Source organism: Schistocerca americana, chromosome 6 (genome assembly GCF_021461395.2).
Source record: "Schistocerca americana isolate TAMUIC-IGC-003095 chromosome 6, iqSchAmer2.1, whole genome shotgun sequence".
NCBI classification, from domain to species: domain Eukaryota; kingdom Metazoa; phylum Arthropoda; class Insecta; order Orthoptera; family Acrididae; genus Schistocerca; species Schistocerca americana.
This window is the reverse complement of record NC_060124.1, coordinates 280,366,576-280,389,224: the sequence shown is the minus strand read 5'-3', so window position 1 is coordinate 280,389,224 and position 22,649 is coordinate 280,366,576.

The following is a 22,649-nucleotide window of genomic DNA, read 5'->3' as shown; positions in this document are numbered from 1 at the left end:
GACCTGTGGTAGTAGGATTTGTTCGAGTATGTCTAGGTAAACATTTCCCATTATATTTTCTGTGCGAAGGAGCATTAGGCCACACCAGACGCTACATTTCAGGCTATTATGGATGTGGTGCCACCGCCAGACACCACACTTGCTAGGTGGTAGCCTTTAAATCGGCCGTGGTCCGGTAGTATACGTCGGAACCGCGTGTCGCCACTATCAGTGATAGCAGACCGAGCGCCGCCACACGGCAGGTCTAGAGAGACTTCCTAGCACTCGCCCCAGTTGTACAGCGGACTTTGCTAGCGATGGTTCACTGACAAAATACGCTCTCATTTGCCGAGACGATAGTTTAGCATAGCCTTCAGCTACGTCATTTGCTACGACCTAGCAAGGCGCCATATTCAGTTACTATTGATATTGTGAATCATACCTCACGCCAGCCTGCGTGAGCTAAAATGCGTGCCTTTCGGCCTCCTCTAGTAACACGGTTTTGGCTCTCCTGCCAACCACAACAACGGATGTGTTCACTAGTGTTACGTGTGTTTTTGGAGCCCCAGACGCTACTGCCGCGGTGATCCACATCTTCAGAAATGCACTTTTATAACTTTTCTCATGCATTGAAAACACTTCTTCTTATGAAATTACAATGAAATGAACACCCTTATCTGTTTCCAGGCGTTGACATACGTCAATGGGGACAGATGAAAATGTGTGCCCCGACTGGGACTCGAACCCGGGATCTCTTGTTTACGTGGCAGACGCTCTATTCATCTGAGCCACCGAGGACACAGAAGATTGTGCGACTGCAGGGATTTATCTCTGGCACGCCTCCCGCGAAACCCACATTCTCAACGTATTTTCTTATTCCAGAAACACCTTGCCCGTATGGACTTTCCGGTTATTATCAAAGGCAGTGTTGTTTCAGTTATATAAAATTACTCATCAGATACAGTGTGCCACTTTAACATTCTCAATAACGAGACAAGTGCAAATGGCCGCTTCGTTTCACAGCATTTTCATGCAAATTGCAGCTGACGTTCACAAATGTGAAACGTTGCTTGACTTAAAAACAGGCTCCTTTTTAAGGTAGTAATTGACCGCATCTTTGAAATAAGCGAAAGTACACAGCAGAGGACGACTGTTTGGCTGCAATGCTTGGACCACTTGCACTTTGTGCACAAAAAGGGCCAACGGTTTCTGTAACTCTTTATGAACGGTTGATTGTGAACAGCGTACGGATATTGTTTTTAGCTCTCTGAGACTGTTCGCGGTCGGTGCAGTTCTGTACAGGAAGGGCAAAGCCTTTAAAAGTTGTCACAGAATATCGAAGTACATGTAAATAGTCAGTTCATGATGCAAGAACTTGCAGCTGACACTGAATATTAGTGACGTAGCACCAGTCACCGAAAAGAGCCTACGCCACGAAATTAAATGTTAGTTGATCAGTAACTGATATATGGCCGGTAATCTCATGTATATAACCTTTTAGAATGTGGAGATGAAGCTATTGTTAAATTACAAACAATGTTGGTGAAGGTTGAAGACAACGTCGCCTGGGAATGTCACAAAATTATCTCGCAATCCAGGCGATTCGTACCAATTGGTTGAGCCGTGTTTTCTTTTTTTTTTTTTTTAAATTGCGAGAAGAAACTGTTGATAGAAAACGTAAGAATGTACGCATATTTGTCGACGTTTCACACCAGTTCTACAAAAATCTGGTGAAAAAGACAAAAACATGAATGGTGAGTACAGAAAAGTTTAACGTTACTAGTAAGTTAAAATAAGTTTTTATTTCACAAAATTATTTTATTACGTACTACTTATTATTTATTATCGGTTGCTTCAAAAATATTATGAACAACGGAAATTTGGAAATTTGTGGTAAGGTCGTATGGGATCAAACTACTGAGGTCATCGGTCCCTAAGCTTACACTCTACTTAATCTAAAATAAACTAACTTACGCTAAAGACGACACACACACTCATGCCCGAGGGAGGATTCGAACCTATAACGGGGTAAGCCGCGCGGACCGTGGCAAGGCGCCTGAGACCGCGCAGCTACACCGTGCGGCGTGAACAACGGCTATTCAGATTATGTCCCACTGAAAAAATAATCAGCAAACTTTCGGTAGATTTGAATTGCAGCCTTGGTTTTCCTTCGATTGGTAGTATCTGTTGGCAACCGCTCTTGCATAGACTGTTTGACTTCCTCAGGTACATCATTAGCTGAACATTCTCTGTCACTCTTCACTGTAATTAAGTTACGGAAACAACAAACTGCTTTAACTAGGCAATATGCAGTTCACTGGCCTGTATCTGTGGCTCTGAAAAATAAACGCCATTTCACAGCCAATACACCGATACGACTTGCTCAAAAGAGCTGCGCATCGAAACGTTTTGTTCGTGGAGCGGAGATCATTCCGACTTTTGGATGCGGTCTCATTAGGTACGTCTGAATTGCAAAGCCTTCGTTACCTATGATAATGTAAGGAATGCAGGTACGTGTGCCAAAAAAAGGGCTCTGAAGGTAGAACTCCTTTCCATCAATGTACTGCCGGTAGATAATAGAATTCTAAAAAATAATAGTATCGTTACATCGCCCATAACTTTCCGAGTCAACTAGCATAAACTTTTAGAATGGGTCCATCAACCCTGAAAGAAGGACTGAATATGATTTTTGTAACAATGATAGTCAGAGCCACTACTCTTGCGACATATTAATGTGATGTGTTTTCCATCTATGCTTCCAGTACAGTTCGGAAAACCCCATAGTTCTGAGAAAATTTCTTCAGCTGTTTTCCACATCTGCACCATTGGATGAGGGAAACAGATTGGCCGTAAAACATGCCTCATTTATTGACAAATTTCTCTCATTATTTTGGAAGCAGATGAAGAACCCAGGCTGAAAGAAAAAGCTATGGTGTGGTCAGTCTCACGTAGCCAAATACCTGTAACGACAGGGAAAAAGTACAGTCTATTACACAAATAAAATAAAAAGAATAAAATGGGAGACAAAGAAAACTGCTTGCATAGGTCTACATCTGAATACAAAACGCGCCTCAAAACAGTATGAAACTGGTATGTTCACCTACAACCATCCACTTTATTATTTTATTATTTTATTATTCTAAATTATCACTTGATCTTAAGCAACAAAATGGTTTAATTGAACCAAAACAAAGCAGAAAAACGTACGTGACAGTAATCTGATGAACAAGGAAAGCCTGAAAGATGTAACGGAACAGGCCGAAAATACCACAGATAATCTGTCTCTAGTTTCAATAGGTTTCTTGAGCTCGTAGTGGCCTTCTTAATGCTCTGCTGCAGCAGATCATGAAGTTCCTCGAAAGCCTGTCTCGACGTGCAAAAATATACCGGCTGATCAAAAAGTCAGTATAAATTTGAAAACTTAATAAACCACGGAATAATGTAGATAGAGAGATAAAAATTGACACACGTGCTTGGAATGACATGGGGTTTTATTAGAACAAAAAAAAGTTCACAAAATGTCCGACAGATGCGCGTCGTTCGGTGATGATCGTGTGCTCAGCCGCCACTTTTGTCATGCTTGGCCTCCCAGGTCCCCAGACCTCACTACGTACGTTTATTGGCTTTGGGGTTACCTGAAGTCGCAAGTGTATCGTGATCGCCCGACATCTCTAGGGATGCTGAAAGACAACATCCGAGGCCAGTGCCTCACCATAACTCCGGACATGCTTTACAGTGCTGTTCACAACATTATTCCTAGACTACAGCTATTGTTGACGAATTATGGTGGACATATTGAGCATTTCCTGTAAAGAACATCATCTTTGCTTTGTCTTACTTTGTTATGTTAATTATTGCTATTCTGATCAGATGAAGCGCCATCTGTCGTACATTTTTTGAACTTTTGTATTTTTTTGGTTCTAATAAAACCCCATGTCATTCCAAGCATGTGTGTCAATTTGTACCTCTCTATCTACATCATTCCGTGATTTATTCAGTTTTCAAATTTATACTGACTTTTAGATCACCCTGTACAAGAAAAGCTGTCTTGATTTGACTGCACGTCCCTACAGACACGGTGGGATTCATCAAGATTTTCTCTTTTTTCATTAATTAGGTGTTTAAATATTGTTTTTTTTTTTTGCGCTCCTAGACTGCAGTGCTGAAAGAAAGAGGATTTGCTCCTGCAAAGCCAACTCAAAACGCTACTGCGGACCTGATCTGCGGGATACTATCACAGCACTGGATCACTCACATATACGAGTCGCCTGTACAACTGTACAACTCAAGCTACTTAGTCGACCACGCTATTGTTGCACGTGGGAGTGATTGAATTCCAGTCGGCTTATCGCGAGTTTTTACCGTTATATTTCATGAGGACCCCATGAATCACTTTATAGTATACGCACAGTTGTTTTACAGTCGTTCGCAGTGCCATGCGATTTACTTAGTCGCCACTCTACCCGTTTATTGTAACATCATCTTGTATTTACGGGCCGGCCAGAGTGGCCGAGCGGTTCTAGGCGCTACAGTCTGGAACCGCGCGACCGCTACGGTCGCAGGTTCGAATCCTGCCTCGGGCATGGATGTGTGTGATGTCCTTAGGTTTAAGTAGTTCTATGTTCTAGGGGACTGATGACCTCAGAATTTAAGTCCCATAGTGCTCAGAGCCATTTGAACCATTTTTTTTTTTGTATTTACGATAACGGCCACGAGAGGTCAAGTGCAATAATATCGTGGTCGGGCAACACTGCACTCGGCCGTTATGGGAAACACGCGGTTACTTTGCAGTAAACAAGTACAGTGTCCACTAAAGGAAATACATTGGATTGTCGTCGAGAGGTTCTAGGCGCTTCAGTCTGGAACCGCGTGACCGCTACGGTCGCAGGTTCGAATCCTGCCTTGGGCATGGACGTGTGCGATGTCCTTAGGTTAGTTAGGTTTAATTAGTTCTAAGTTCTAGGGGACTGATGACCTCAGATGTTCAGTCCCATAGTCCTCAGAGCCATTTGAACCATTTCAACATTGGATTGTCAATGCTTTCATGTCACTTGTGCATATAGTATCCGACTGCGCACTGATTCACGATAAGCCGACGGAAGCGTCGTCATTCCAAGGTGCAATAATATTGTGGTTGACTAATATGTTATCTAGCCGCATCACCAACCACCGAGATTGTGCGATCACTGCCCACTGCTTATGCGCCAAAGCCTTAAACGATAATGATGGAAGCCGGCCGCGGTGGCCGAGCGGTTCTAGGCGCTTCAGTCCGGAGCCGCGCGACTGCTACGGTCGCAGGTTCGAATCCTGCCTCGGGCATGGATGTGTGTGATGTCCTTAGGTTAGTTAGGTTTAAGTAGTTCTAAGTTCTAGGAGACTGATGACATCAGATGTTAAGTCCCATAGTGCTCAGAGCCATTTGAACCATTTTTGATAATGATGGAAGCGAAGAAATGAATTAAAATTTGTGCCAGGGCCAGGAGTTGAACCATATATATGAGGCGGAACTATGGGCCTCATGGGGAAAGGGTGACTCGGCTGAGTCACGCAATTTGACTTTTAGTCTGATAACGAGGTGTGGCCATTAATTGCACGCGTTGACCACGTAGGCCGACGTGAGGATCAATGAACTATACTTGACTGGATGTATCTGGAACATCTTAGGTGATTAGAAAGTTAGTAGACAGGAATACAATTAAGTACTTAGCTTTAATTCAGCATCAGCGGTGAACGTCGATCTTGACTTTGTACAATAATATTTACAAGTGCAGTTACAGACTGAACAGCGAATACTTCTTTACAATGCTGATTGCTTCACACATATAGATAAATTGTCAATGCATAAACTATATGTGGCTCCTGGCTAGGTCGTAGATGCTGACTTAGCTGAAGGCTATACTAACTAGCTTCTCTGTAAATGAGATATCTGAAACTATAACAAGAGAACCATTCCTATTAAACTCGGCTGTAGAACTAGCTAGTGTGCTAGCAAGTGTGGTGCCTTGCGGTGACACTACAGCTACAAAAGTTGCATGAAACACCTTGCCTTAAAAGATCCAGTAACGAAACGATCCGCTCTTCGACAGATCTTTATCTGTCTCTTCAGTCAGTCCAAACTGTCAAGGGTCACAGACTCCTAAGCGTGCTGAAGAATACATCAAACAAGAGTTTTTTAAGTCCCTTCTTTCGTGAATGAATTATTTTTCGTATGAATCTAAGCCTGGCATCCATTTCTCCTAACGTTCTATGTGATCTCTCTAGGTATGGTGACTGCGAATGGTTACCCCTAGGTATTTTGCGGGATTTAGTCCTACCGCTTCCTGTGATTTGTCACCAAGAGCGTAATGTATCAGTCTTACTATTACTCTGATTAAACAGGGATGTATATGTACGTATACAATTCAGAGTAAATATGTCACTTCATGTAACTGTCTTTGACAGTCAGGCGAATGTTTCAAAAATAATGCACATTTCTGAGCCAGCCATCATTTTTACAAACTGACTACCTAATTTTAATATTACGAAGATTAAACACCGAGGTATGTATGTGTACGAAATTCAGAGACATGTCTTATATCATTTTATGCTAATATCCTTTATTTTCAAGCGAAGGTTTCAGAAGTAATACGAACTTCAAACTAGATGCCATAATTTGCATCTATTTTCTGAATGGCTGCCTCATATTAATTATTTGCTGTGGTTAGCTGGTGGGGAAGAAAGAGGAAGGTGTAAACCACAACTCGGGTAGTTCTACATAATTTTTTTAATTTTTTTTTTTTTTTTTTTTTTTTTTTTAATTTCCCAACAGCACAACTGGGTATCGTGAATGACAGGGAGGGGAAAGTGGACATGGAGCGTCATGTAATGACGTAATTCGGAAGGTTGATGATGCCACTCACGCTTAAGAGGGACTATGGGCAGGACATATGACCTAACGTATAGGTAACTGACTCGAGTCATGTGACATTACAAACGTAAACAAAGTGTTCCAGATAGTGTCTTGATTAACTACTCCGCTTGTTCTGCCTCAGCAGATCGTAATATTATCTAAGAAGCCGGAAGACAGATCAAATAAATCATATAGCTATGTTCTGCCAAGTGCTAATTGAATATCCAGTTCAGAGAACAGTCGAGAACTAGAGGCAGAAGAATTTAAAGTTTGAATGATGCTCCTGTTTAAGTGACATCAAGTTCTAAATTTTACTTCACACTGTACTAAATGACAGAATTAGCAAATCCTGTAGAATTTAATGAATTTGCGTAAAGCGTAACTGCCAGAAAATTATTACAGGATGACGTTATTTACGATTCTGACTGTATTTCGTTCTCAGTGTCGCTCAAATGGGATAACCTGTACGATATTATTAACACGCAATGCAGATGTTCCAGTTAGTCCAACTCAGTTACTGCGAGGTCAGTGCTGTAGATCGCTAACAGAAGGGGCCTGGGTTCAATTACAAAAACGGGTCGGATGTTTTCTCCACTGGAGGACTGGTTGTTGTATTATGCTTACGTTGGTATCGTCGTAACTGACGAGAAAATCGCCTCCAGTGCGATGTCGTGTCGTCTTTCCCTTAGCGAGATGGCTAAAGCGGCAAGATCCAAAAACCAATAAACTGAAATTTAAACTGTTTCAGCTGGTGGCTATTTAAAAATCGCGTCGCTGGAATTTTGCCGACTGCACTGCATTTCGAGCTGTTACATGGCCAGTCGCGGCGCCATGTTGGTACACGAACCATCAGCTGTTATAGGTTCCTCACAAGCGACTTCTAATCAAGCTGCGGGCCTATGGGGTATCGTCTCAGTTGTGCGACTGGATTCGTGATTTCCTGTCAGGAAGGTCGCAGTTCGTAGTAATAGACAGCAAATCATCGAGTAAAACTGAAGTGATATCAGGTGTTCCACAGGGAAGCGTCCTGGAACCTCTGCTGTTCCTGATCTATATAAATGACCTGGGTGACAATCTGAGCAGTTCTCTTAGGTTGTTCGCAGATGATGCTGTAATTTACCGTCTAGTAAGGTCATCCGAAGACCAGTATCAGTTGCAAAGTGATTTAGAAACGATTGCTGTATGGTGTGGCAGGTGGCAGTTGACGCTAAATAACGAAAAGTGTGAGGTGATCCACATGAGTTCCAAAACAAATCCGTTGGAATTCGATTACTCGATAAATAGTACAATTCTCAAGGCTGTCAATTCAACTAAGTACCTGGGTGTTAAAATTACGAACAACTTCAGTTGGAAAGACCACACATATAATACTGTGGGGAAGGCGAGCCAAAGGTTGCGTTTCATTGGCAGGACACTTAGAAGATGCAACAAGTCTACTAAGGAGACAGCTTACACTACACTCGTTCGTCCTCTGTTAGAATATTGCTACGCTGTGTGGGATCCTTACCAGGTGGGATTGACGGAGGACATCGAAAGGGTGCAAAAAATGGCAGCTCGTTTTGTATTATCACGTAATAGGGGAGAGAGTGTGGCAGATATGATACGCGAGTTGGGATGGAAGTCATTAAAGCAAAGACGTTTTTCGTCGCGGCGAGATCTATTTACGAAATTTCAGTCACCAACTTTCTCTTCCGAATTCGAAAATATTGTGTTGAGCCCAACCTACATAGGTAGAAATGATCATCAAAATAAAATAAGAGAAATCAGAGCTCGAACAGAAAGGTTTAGGTGTTCGTTTTTCCCGCGCACTGTTCGGGAGTGGAATGGTAGAGAGATAGTATGATTGTGGTTCGATGAACCCTATGCCGAGCACTTAAATGTGAATTGCAGAGTAGTCATGTAGATGTGGATGTAGATACCGGCGAGCATGAGAATCGCTGTGTAAGCCGAAAGCGATTCCTGCGCCTCATCACAGCCCCGTGCAAGTGGTTAGTGGGAGAAAAGTGCGGGAACGAATCTATTTGCAGTACCATTCGTATTAACGATATCCCGCCAACGAAATTCGGTGTTTCTGCTGCAGCACACGTCCCGCACCGCTCGCAGACGCTAAGCAGCAGGTGCGCCGGCGCTGGTCGTTCGGCGCCGTGTTTCCGCTTCTCTCTTTCGCTTCGCGCCGCGCCGCGCCGTGGCAAACAACCTGGACAGATCGCGTTATTCCGCTAGATTAGCTCCCGAGGGCGTCGCGCAGGTAGGCCGCGCCGGGCCGGGCATGCATCTTGCATGAAGACGGCCAGGCGGGCCCGTCCTCCCCCCCCCCTCCCCCACCCATTCCCCCCTCCCTCCCCTCTACCCCCGTCTGTTTTTATTGGCTGGCCGCGGCCTCTACCGCCGGCGTCCCCACCTCCGCCCACTGCAACGCCTCAACTGGACGATGGCAGCATGACAGACACTGTGGGGCAAGAAACTCAGTTCCTGAAGCTCAGAGAGGATCAGATCGCAAATGAATTACAGACTTAAGATATAACATCATGCCACAGTTATCCAAATTTTTTCTCACCTTCATAAAAAAACAAAAAATGGCAAAGTGTGAGTATGACTTCCATGCCGAGAGTTTCGTACAAACTCAGTCATGTATGTAGACTGTTCATCCATTCCGGCAGGTGTGCCCCAGGGCTCTGTCCTCTCCCCTCTCCTCTACCTCCTGTACACGGCAGATATGCCGCAACCCCCCCTCCAATACACCTCTTGCAATATGCCGATGACACCGCATTCCTCTCCCTCGCTCCCACCCTCCAACGGTCCCAACGCCTTCTCCAGAATCACCTTGACCTTTTTGCCGCACAGTGTAACCAGTGGCTCCTGAAAATCAATCCTTCCAAGACCCGGGCAATCATCATAGGTCGTACCACTCGCTCCTTCATTCTCCTGGATTTCTCCCTTACCGTCTGCGCCCGTCCTGTCCGCCTCACCCCCACCCTCACCTACCTTGGCCTCACCATTGACCGTCACCTCACCTGGATCCCTTATCTCCGCTCCATCCAATCCAAAGCCCACAACCACCTCCGACTCCTCAAACTCCTCTCTGGCCGGACATGGGGGTTGCACCCCTCTACCATCCTCCACACCTACAAATCCTTAATCCGTCGCACCCTCTGTTATGCCAGTCCCACCTGGATATCTGCACTCCTCCGCCCCCCCCCCCCCGCCCCCACAAATTCTATAAGTCCCTCCAGATCCTTGAGCATCATGCACTCTGCCTCGCCTTCCATATACGCCTCCCGTCCCCCACGCGGATCCTCTATGACCTCATTCCTTTCCCCCATCTGCTCCTACTCCTCGAACATAGCCCCATCCTCTACACCTCCCGCCGCCTTGCTCCCCCTCACCCCCTGGTTGCTTCTCTCTTCTCCTATCCCCACCCCCTGCCACATCTTCACTGTTGTGTCCCCCCTCCATCTCTACACCCTTCATCTCCTTTCCCAAGGTGGCTTCCAGCAACTCCCCCTCCTAGATGATGCCCTCTCTCCCTCCATTTATCCCTAGTGTCAACTCTGATTCTCACTCCCCCTCCTTTCCTCTATCCTTTTCCTGGGCTCCCTTCCCCCACCTACCCTCTCTCTGCCCCTCCCCCCCTTATTGCCCCCGAGTCCTTTTGCATTTCCCTCCTCTGCCTTTTCCCATTCCCTCTCGCGTCTGCCCTGCCCCTCCCTCCCCTCATGAGTCCTCTCCTTCCCTTGGTTCCCTCCCTTTCGTTTTTCCTCTCCTCCCTCCTTGTTTTCCCCCTCATCTGTCCAGGTCCCTCCCCCTCCCCCCATCTGCACTTGGCAAGGGGGTGTCATCTTTGTGCCGACATTTTCGTGCAGCGTTTACAGTGAGTGTTCAGTGTTGTGTGTCTTTTCGGAAGTTTTGCGAACGGACATCATACTGTCACTGGGTGTGATTTTTATATCTCTTGCGATCAGAAACCAGACTGTCGCCATGTTTTTTAATTGTCTGTCTACTATGTTACTTGTCTGATTCCTGTGTACTTCATTAGCATTGCCAACCCTTTGCTTTATGTTTTAACTTTCCACAATTTTCTGCCGTTTTACAATTTAAGTCACCGTTTTATCGCCTGATTTTATTGTTTCTTCCTTTCTTCTTACGTTTTAAAAATTCTGTAGGCTGCAGAGGAGCGTACTAAGCTGCTGCCAGCCCGCACCCTTCGGGGGGAATCGAAATTCAATAAAGGAAAAAAAAAGGGAGGGATCCATTCCGGTAATCGAGGATGTCGACAATTTTTGCCTGTTATCGACACTGATACTAGTAAGATGTCGGTCTTAGGGGTTCCAGGAGTTCCCAGAATGGTTCAAATGGCTCTGAGCACTATGGGACTTGACATCTGAGGTCATCACTCCCCTAGAACGTAGAACCACTTAAACCTATCTAACCTAAGGACAGCACACACCTCCATGCCCGAGGCAGGATTCGAACCTCCGACCGTAGCGGTCGCTCAGTTCCAGACTAAAGCGCCTAGAACCGCTCGGCCACAGCGGCCGGCTTTCGAGAATGACTTTATTTTATTTTATTTAGTAAACACAGTCGCGATTAAGTTGTTACTGTTCATTTGTGGATGATCGGTGTCGATCTGCTACCAGAGATCATAATCTGTTCGATATTCGTTGTTGGTAGTAGGAACATCTGGCGTGCAACAGGACCGTCCTTGCTGCTGTTGAGAACACTTCAAAGTTCTCAACGCCAGCACGGACGTACCTGCTCCAGCCAGGGATTCCTCCTGCCACCAACGAACGTAGTTCTGATGATGATCTCTGTAGCTGATCGACACCGGTCATCCACAAATAAAAATTTACAATCTGTACACGACTACGACTGTGTTTTCTAACTAAGCTGGAACAATTTTCAACAAAAATTAGTAAATTTGAAATCTGATAACAAATGACAAAAGAAATTTTTTTTCGAATGACTTGGTTACAAATTAACAGTTTTCCGTTTTTTCCCTTTGTTTCTAGTGTGAAACATTTCTTCTCGCCTAAAATCATGACTCTAGCTACTCCACAACTTTTAATGTGCTAGTTTGCGACTATCAAAATATGTGATATAAATGGCTGTATCTTTTGATTGCATTGAGTTATACGCTTACAATTACTGCATCGTCAAATGACAGCACACCTTAGTATGTCACATAAATTTTAGCTTGGCACGTCTCCCAATTTATGAGAAAAAGAGGTCTTAACAGACAGTCGGGCAGACAGACAGTTTGATAACTAATGAAAAATTTTTTTCTCTAATATAATTACAAATTAATAATTTTCTGAGTTTTCTCTTTGCTTTTAGAGTGCAAACTTGCACCATGAGAAATTTCATGATTTTAGATCAACCGGAAGTACCCTGTAACTTTTGATGAGTAACTTTGGTGTATCGAAGTATGTGGCAGAAACGGTCGTATCTTTTGTTGAACTGCTTAGAGGTAACGTTCATTATACCGACAAGGTCCAGAGACCTTAGTATGTGACATAAATTTATACGTCTACCTCTACCTGAGAAAATGGGATCTACATAGTTGGACAGACAGGCAGACGGCATCTAATTGATTCCATAAGTACTACGTTTTTACCGGCTGAGGTACAGAACGGTATAAAGTATTAAAATTTCACTTCCTGAAAAAGTTAACTGTCAAATATACCGAATATTATCCAAGAACGAAGAATATGGTGTTGTAATAGTGCTCAAGTATATGGAACCCGTATCTTATAGCAAAGATTTTCAATCCTTCTGTGTCGCGCCGCCTTTTTGAAACATAAATTATTCCCCCACACCCCATTTTTCTCTCCATTCTCCGAACTTTTTATACTTGCCACAGAAATGGCCAACGATATCTATTTACTTCTGTCTAATTACTGCAGCTATCAGTTACAATAATAATAATAATCATCAGAGAGTGCCCTTCAACCACATCAGAGTTAAATTGCTTGACTTAAACTGTCACAGATTGATATTATTCGAAGGCTGCTGGAAGAATGTATGTTGATCTGGATTTTGCATACAAGTAGGATACCTTTAGGGATGCTCTGAGGGGCTTCTTAGGAACCGATCCCTGTTTTTTAAAGAATTTGACATTTCATTTTAGTTTATGCCCGTGACGCTCAATAAATTCGATGGGTTCACTTACATAGTCTGGAAGTGTCTTTTTAGTTTTATAGCCTTCAAGCTATCGTTAGCTCAAATCTCCAAAAAAAGAAGACATTGTGATCGTTACTCATTACTCAAAGAAATGCTGGTAAAGCCTAATGTCTGAATCGATATTTCTGTTCTATGGTTCAGAACTAACGTTGTCGATAGGAACTGCGGAACATGCCAAAAAATAAAGTGCTTTCATTAAATTTGAATGTTTTTTCTCATTAGAACTGCATACTAGATTCGGCAAATAATTACCTTCGGATCTCTTGTTACCATTGCCGATCAGCCATTTATCCGTGGGAATGGTGGAAACTGTATCAGATTATTTTACACCCCGTTAATTAGTTCCACTGAACATGCACACGAATTGAACTGGTAGCTAAATCACTGCCTTTGAACTGACTCCTGAAATCTAGAAAAGAGTCACAATGGCTGTGATGGACAATCTTCTTCTACTCAGTAGTGCAAACAAGTGATGGTCGCATTATAAAGCGGCTTATTGGTATCTGTGGTTGCTAAGTGTTTGGTAAGTAGCCAATCCTGCGGGGGAATGGTGACAGGGGCTGTGCGATGAAGTATTACTTGCGACTTTTCCCGGTATTCCCGTTCAATTATGCGCAATATGCTATATTTGTTTACGTTCAACTGGCAGCCCCTACACCAATCACACATGCTCGCACGTCTTCCTGCAGATAGCCACACTCTTCTAGCGTAGTCGTCTTCTTGTAGACAACAGCATCATCTGCGCTAAAATGGCGTATGATATTTGCCCCTGAACTGCGCAAGCACACACACACACACACACACACACACACACACAAACACAAACACAAATCTGCACGTGACTGATAGAATACAGGATATATAGGTTACTAAGTACTTACACAAAGATTGGCGTTAGCTGTGCTTCATTTGTCCATTCATCCCAGTTTAGATGGACACTCAACGTTAAATGTTTGAGCAATATATGTTTCTTCTTCTCTTTTTCACAGTAATTCGTTCCCCTTATATTTCATGCTGGTATATTTATACTGTTAATAACTACTTACGACGAAATGTATAGGCGAATGAAGCACAGCTACTTTGTACCATGATATGTGTAGATAATACTACAGTAAATATTATTTTCTACGCGAAGTACGATTTATTATTGAATTAGACTACTTAAATAGGGTATAAAACAAAAGTTTTCTCTATGGTTGTGCGATTGTACATCATGAAATTGTTGTGTCATCAGACTGATACTGGCACAGATAGACAGCTATTCGAAGTGCCATCTTTAAGCCGTGGTGGGAGAAGGTTAGTAGCGTAACTAAGTTGAAACTACTTCTTTTCCTGAAATGGCAACAGGTTCGCCAGATGACTATATTAAACACATGACTGTGGCGTCAAATGTAGTAAAAAATTCAAAGTTTAGGTGAATGGTAAAGTGATTCTTGGTAGCGTCACCAACAAAATATGGGTTGATCACATACAACTTCGCAAGTGTCAATCTGCGCTTGAAAATTCGTCTTTAGACAGTTTTCTTCAAATTAAAAATTGCCACACGTTCTTACAGGAGATAGAACTGATCAAAACTAGAAAAAAGACGTCTGGTTAAACATTCGTTCAGAAACAGATGCTTGTTGAGATGTGAGCCATTCTGTACCGTTCTCTCTGTTGTCACTACGTGAAATGATGTTATTACCAAGCATTGTCACGCATTTTCTAACCCTCCTTCTCTAAGAATCCCGAATTCATACGGACACAGATGGCTGTCCAGTGGTTTGCAGGAGGAAATGGTACACACCCTCGTCCGTGAGCACGTTGTCAGTTGCTGTGGAATAAACGAATATCTTTAAATATCGCTTTACACGTATAACCAAGCGATAAAGCATATATGAACGGGAAAGTTGCGTTACTGGATCACCTTCAACAATTCATCGCTCATTAAACCCGTTTGTTTAAGGTTGCGTCCTACGAGGAAATGCTATCGTGTCCTGCCTTCAATTAACCACATCCTTTGTCTTTCTTGAAGTGTAACGATTTCCAGTAGAGTGTGAAATTTCTCGTGCAGAAAGTGGTGTTAATTGGCAACTCTTGATTTGTTCTGTAAAGTGTGTATACCTACAGTTTTGCTCAGACACTGACACTAAAACGGCCTGACTCCATTCTTCCATGATCGATCGAATATTTTGCATCCGCCTGCAGTTGGTTGTTGCAGTAATTTATGAACCTATTTGGGATTTCTTCTGTATTGTAAGAAACTTAAAACCTAGTGACGTTTGACTGTGCTATAAGTAAGCAAACCCCTTAATGCCGGCATATTACTAGGATTACTAAGTGCTACCACACACGTATAATACTTTCCAGTAATGTGGTGCTACGCAGCGCAATTGCCCACTCGGTATCAGCCCTAAATTTTCCCGTGCCATTAACGTCGTACAAAGGGCGAAATGACGGGAGGAGGCGATATAAAGCAACAAGAGACACAGTGTCTGCCGGCGATATTGCCACCGCTGCGACAGTTTCGATTTTACCCTCAGGAAGGAAAGCTCTGGCCCTTGTATCGGGGCACTTGGACATTATCAGAAATTGGAATCGGGGCTATATCTGCGGAAGCAATTTTCTGAGAGCCTTCAAATTGTTTTCCTCTTCTGTTGCCTGGCCAGCAGTCCCATGAAAACGCGGACACCTGTCGGGCCAGCGCTCGGTGGTCCCTGGGAAGGAGATGGAGGGAGACGCGTATTGCCGGGACAGCACCACAACCCAGGGCTTTGTGCAATCCCTCGTCTCACGTCGTGGATCGGGGACCACAGTCGCATGCTGTACAGCTGTGCAGACAGGCGGCTTCTGCCGACCTGCCACCTGAAAAAACTGCAAGACGAGCAGTAATGTTAAAGTCATGTACTACACAGGACTCTTACGCACTAGACCACTCGTACAGAAATAACTAATATTTGGTGCCACCGGAGAATACCTCAGGGACGCTGTCGTCATTGGCATCATGGATGGTTTCGCAGTGCGGACTTCTAAAACACTTCTCTCTTCTTTATTTAGAGAGAAGTTCGGAGTTGACCTCAGTGTTTAATTATTCTATTGTCGTATGATCCCTTTTTCTAGCCTGCAACACATGTGGTGTTACACCTCGCTTAAGCTACCACTCTCCAACATCCTCTAACCATTGGGATCCAATGGCCTTGGAATATGAGTTGATTCTACTAACGGGAGTGAATGAAACAAATTTGACGACTAATCAAAATTTATCACGGGGATGTCGGTCAACAGGAAGAGCCGTACCGCAACAAAGAGAATAGGGGGAGCCTAAATTTGACTCAATGATTGATACTGCCCTTAAAATTTATATACAAACAGGAAAACGAATACGAAACACTGAAATCCGAAGGAAAGCTTGCGCTAGTATATCAGGTTCGACACGTGGGCAAGCATCAGCTAATAAGAAAAGTTACAAAAGGATATCATGGACGCCACTATAGGGTTGAGACGAGCCGGAGAGAGAAATACCAGGGTTGTTTTGTTTATAAAGTTCGATGGGGCGTGAAATTCAAACCACAGTATAAATCAAAAATGTTTTGCTTAACATTTGTCTACACTTTATATTTACTTCACCACATAGTCGGCGCTCCGTCTTGGACATTTATCCTAGCGTTGTACCAACTTTACAAAACTCTCTTCATAGAAGGTAGCCACTTGAGATATCTTTCAGTTCTCTACACCGATCTGCAGATCGTTTTCCGTGTCAGAATTCGCCTGAGCAAAGAGATGAAACTCAGTGGTAGCCACCACATCTGGGCTCTATGATGACTGATCAAACACTTCCCATCGAAAATGGTGCTGGAGGTCTTTGTTGTAACTGGTGTCTGCCGCCGCGTATTGTCGTGAAGAATGACAATGTCTGATGACAATATTGCTCTTCACCATTTCTGAATTTCCCTTCATAGGCGATTTTCTCGAACCGACCGATCCACTCGCTTCCTTGCCGCAGTGCCTGCATCATGAGCGTGTCTGCACACCCTGCTTCAAAGTTCCTGCAACGCTGACGCACTTTGCTGTCAGCTACGTCATGTGGGCTGCATGAAAGCAGCCGGAAGCCACCTTGCACGAAGAATTCGAATGACAGCATGCCCTTACACTTGGTGGGAAATGTTGTTCTAGGCTTCTCTACTTCCTCACTGTGCGCACAGAACAGAAAAGTGCGCGAGTAGTAAATAGCCATCAATTTCGATTTTCAAAGTCTCTCACTATTGCTACAACTGCTTGAGCCCTTAGAGCTAGAGTTTCGGTAACATGTTACCTAACACGAGTTTACCTGCGATGGATACTATGTGGACGCCATCAGGTGATTCTTCGATTGACAAAAGCAAGGCCGAGCGATTCGCTGGGTCATATTTTAGAACTCGGTTCCAATAAGACTACAACAAACAACCTGTCAGGTTGGGCACTATTTTTTATTGTCATCCGTAAACAGCCTTTCCCACAGAAAAATGCATCAGTTTCACAAGCGAGTCCTGTGGGGACTCTCCTCTGCGTGACTTGGCCTAACCGGCAGTTCCCTTCCAGTAGATATCCCTGACCTTTCCCGGTCTTTCTTCAATCCAGGGAGCCCCTCTGTCGCCATCATTTTGGGGACCACCTGGTATTACAGTTGTAAAGGCGTTGCATTGCAAATGGACTGAGAATTACTCCTGTACAAAGGGACACTTAGAAATTAGGAAGATGAGCGTTGTTTTTATAATTTCAATTTATAGTTTAATTCCCTAAAGAAAATGTACTATCATGCATACATGAACTTGAAAACACACACACATACACGCCCGCACGCACATATATACACATACATATGGTTTATCAACGTCGCTGTAGAATCTAAAGTACAATCTGAGTGGGGTCCGCCTTTAGCAAAACAGAATTTTGTTCTTTGTCACAGATATGTTTCGCTGCAGTTGCATCATCATCAGTGTTTTTTTATTATTATGTCAGTTAAACATAAGGAATGTACTCTACTGTTTAAATACATATAAATATTAGTTTCTAAATCGTAATTATAGGTTTTTGAGCAGCACATAAAATTGTGTATTCATACCTTCTTACCACATGCTGCGGATTGCCTGCTGTATTACGTTTTTACAGTGTCCGTTTTCCTTGACAGTTTGTCACCTGCAACTACACTCCTGGAAATGGAAAAAAGAACACATTGACACCGGTGTGTCAGACCCACCATACTTGCTCCGGACACTGCGAGAGGGCTGTACAAGCAATGATCACACGCACGGCACAGCGGACACACCAGGAACCGCGGTGTTGGCCGTCGAATGGCGCTAGCTGCGCAGCATTTGTGCACCGCCGCCGTCAGTGTCAGCCAGTTTGCCATGGCATACGGAGTTCCATCGCAGTCTTTAACAGTGGTAGCATGCCGCGACAGCGTGGACGTGAACCGTATGTGCAGTTGACGGACTTTGAGCGAGGGCGTATAGTAGGCATACGGGAGGCCGGGTGGACGTACCGCCGAATTGCTCAACACGTGGGGCGTGAGGTCTCCACAGTACATCGATGTTGTCGCCAGTGGTCGGCGGAAGGTGCACGTGCCCGTCGACCTGGGACCGGACTGCAGCGACGCACGGATGCACGCCAAGACTGTAGGATCCTACGCAGTGCCGTAGGGGACCGCACCGCCACTTCCCAGCAAATTAGGGACACTGTTGCTCCTGGAGTATCGGCGAGGACCATTCGCAACCGTCTCCATGAAGCTGGGATACGGTCCCGCACACCGTTAGGCCGTCTTCCGCTCACGCCCCAACATCGTGCAGCCCGCCTCCAGTGGTGTCGCGACAGGCGTGAATGGAGGGACGAATGGAGACATGTCGTCTTCAGCGATGAGAGTCGCTTCTGCCTTGGTGCCAATGATGGTCGTATGCGTGTTTGGCGCCGTGCAGGTGAGCGCCACAATCAGGACTGCATACGACCGAGGCACACAGGGCCAACACCCGGCATCATGGTGTGGGGAGCGATCTCCTACACTGGCCGTACACCACTGGTGATCGTCGAGGGGACACTGAATAGTGCACGGTACATCCAAACCGTCATCGAACCCATCGTTCTACCATTCCTAGACCGGCAAGGGAACTTGCTGTTCCAACAGGACAATGCACGCCCGCATGTATCCCGTGCCAACCAACGTGCTCTAGAAGGTGTAAGTCAACTACCCTGGCCAGCAAGATCTCCGGATCTGTCCCCCATTGAGCATGTTTGGGACTGGATGAAGCGTCGTCTCACGCGGTCTGCACGCCCAGCACGAACGCTGGTCCAACTGAGGCGCCAGGTGGAAATGGCATGGCAAGCCGTTCCACAGGACTACATCCAGCATCTCTACGATCGTCTCCATGGGAGAATAGCAGCCTGCATTGCTGCGAAAGGTGGATATACACTGTACTAGTGCCGACATTGTGCATGCTCTGTTGCCTGTGTCTATGTGCCTGTGGGTCTGTCAGTGTGATCATGTGATGTATCTGACCCCAGGAATGTGTCAATAAAGTTTCCCCTTCCTGGGACAATGAATTCACGGTGTTCTTATTTCAATTTCCAGGAGTGTATATTCAACTTAATGTAGCGGGTAAACAGTGACAGTGACAACTCAATACGCAGAACTTGACAATGAATAACATGACGAAACAAGAAACCGTATGTGAAACATAAATAGATACACACAAATACACACACACACGCAGACACACACACACACACACACACACACACACACACACACACACACACACACACAACCTTTCACATAAATTATTAATCTGAAGCATAGCCATAACAGTTCAGAAATCGTAATTATTGCGTAAATTTTTGGCCTACATTGTTGCAGGTGACAAACTGTAAAGAAAAACACACTGTAAATACGTAATACAGTAGGAAAACCACACCATGTGGTAAGAAGGTATGAATACACATTTCTATGTGCCCTTCAAAAACCTGTAATAACAATTTAGAAACTAATATTTATATGTATTTAAACAGTAAAGAACACTCCTTACGTTTAGCAGCCATAATAATAGAAAATCCACTGCTGATTCTGCAACTGCAGTGAAACATGTCTGGGACAAAAAACAACATTGTGTTTTGCTAAAGGCGAGCAGCACTAAAAACATATGTTATTTTTAAAGCAAACACTGACAAAAGAGATTCAACATCAAGATGACTATCTAAAGTACAGTTGCAAAAAATTAAAACGTGATCATCTGTGCAATCAGCAATTATGTTAGTAGGTGGTACATTCTAAACTCTCTTAGGTATAGAAGCACGATCATAGAAACCGACAAAGGACAGCCTATGTTGATCGTATATGTTGCTGTATATATTTGTTCTGACAGCCAAATTAGATGTGATTGGCATTGTCTTCTTTGCCTCATTTACACAAAGTGCTTGCCGTACCAAGTCAGTGCGCTGTTTTTTTTTCCTTTATAACCGTGGTTAAACGTGAGGAGTGTTCTGGAATCTTCTGAAGCACTGATATTCCTCATGCCAGAATTTGATTACCAGTATCGAGATAATATGGGCATAATCTTTTGCCGTTTTTCATTCCAGTTCTCTCCCATTATTAGTCTGATGACATTTAAAAGATTTGCCTCCAACACTCCTACAAGATCCCTCTCTACCCTCTCAAACGGCTACTTCAGTTACCCTCCCAATACACAGTAACGCTCTGCTTCCGTTGTGAGCTTTAGCCTGAGATCCATTCACTGTTGTAGGTTACAGAATGACTGATGCTTCCACTGTAGAGTTTGGTGTTTCAGTAATTCAAGCGTTGATCTTGTGTCGCAGAAGATATATTATCATGAGGACGCTACATCTCGTAACTGCTATTTCCTTTTTCAGCGTGAATTTCTTATCCTTGTGCCATGTGTTAGTGCAGTAAACGCAATAATATCCATATTCGTTTTCGTAGGATCGGTGTCGAAGTGCTTTAGGCTTCTAGTGAATATGTCAGTGACCACTTTCTCTATCATTTTGCAACACTGAATGATATACGCAGTTAGCTACATAGCAGTCTTTCAGTTTCATTTCATTTACAAGAATTATTGGTAAATGATCCTTACGTGTATACTCTCGTAAATTTCTTGTGTTATTTTCTCGACTCGCTCATTTAGGCTTAGTGTGGCGAGTATTTCCTACTCCGACATCCTGCAGTACAACTATTTTGAGGACATAAAGGCGCTGTTCTCGAATCCTTTCTTGAAAAGTTTTTGTTTGATGCCGCCTAATGCCTGAGAAGAGAGCTAAACACCTTAATCTGAAAAAATACATCACTGTAAGAAAGATTTAAAGTTCTCACTCTGTTTCTTCCCCCAATACATGCATGTTATCGCTGTTGATACGCCAGTACACTTACTTTTCTTTAGTCATCTGTCTTCAGATTGATTTGTTGCGGCCTGACACGAATTCCCCTCTTGTGCCAACCTCTTCTTCTCGAGTAGCATCTGCAACCTACGTCCTCAGTTATTTGCTTGATGTATTCCGGTGTCTGCCTTCATGAACAGATTTTAACCTCTACAACCCCCTCCAGCACCAGAGAAGTTATTCTGTATTCCCTTAACAGTTGTCCTACCATCCTGTGCCTTCTTTTTTCCGTGATTACCATATTTCACTTCCCTCTCCGATTCTCCGGGGAACCTCCTCATTTCTTACCTTACCGGTATGCGTAATTCTCAAAATTCCTCATTAGCATTGCATCTCAAATGCTTCCATTCTCTTCTGTTTCGGTTTTACCACAGCCCACGTTTTACTTACATTGCTGTGCTTCAAACGTACACTCTCCAATCGTGCATTCTCAGAAATTTGAGATATAGTGAGTGATCCGAATTGGAAAGATGATAATGATTCTTGATTAGATGAGTATAGGGTACTATCAGCAACAGCAGAGTGTAGCGGGAACAGGATTGTTTATGAATAGGTAGTCAGACAATGATTTTTTCTGTCAATAGTTCAGTAATGAGACGATTCTCACGAGAATCAAAAACAAACCAGTGCCAACAGCAATTGTTCGAGTATGCAAGCGACGACATAAGCAGAAGACATCGTTTGTATACAACGGCACTGAAAGCGTAACTAGTACAACAAGGTAGCTTAACTCTGATATTCTGTGTATCAGGAGAAAATTTTAGTGGAATGCTTGAAGTAAAACGGAGTTCTACTTGCGACTGCCAGGTGATATTTATTTATCGAATAATAATCGCGCTATAGCCGTATCTTTTCAGGAAGTTACTTTATTTAGTCACTTCTGGAAACATACGGCTGTTTCGCGATTATTCTTCGGTAAATATTGGGCCAGCCGCGGTCCCGTATCCACAGTGTATCAACAGAGATGATATTCATGGTTAGAAAATGGTAAGAACTATTGACAGATAGCTCTATTCTCCACACTGGGTGCTTTACTCTCACTACCATTTATGTTATTCGATCACCTGATTTTGATGCTCTGTCAATTTTAAGTCTACTCACATTGCCGTAGCTTTACGCCGTCACCAAGTGTGATTACATACAAATGTGCGACTGCCATATCAATGTGTAACTGCTGGAATGGTAAACACGAGCGACTTCAACG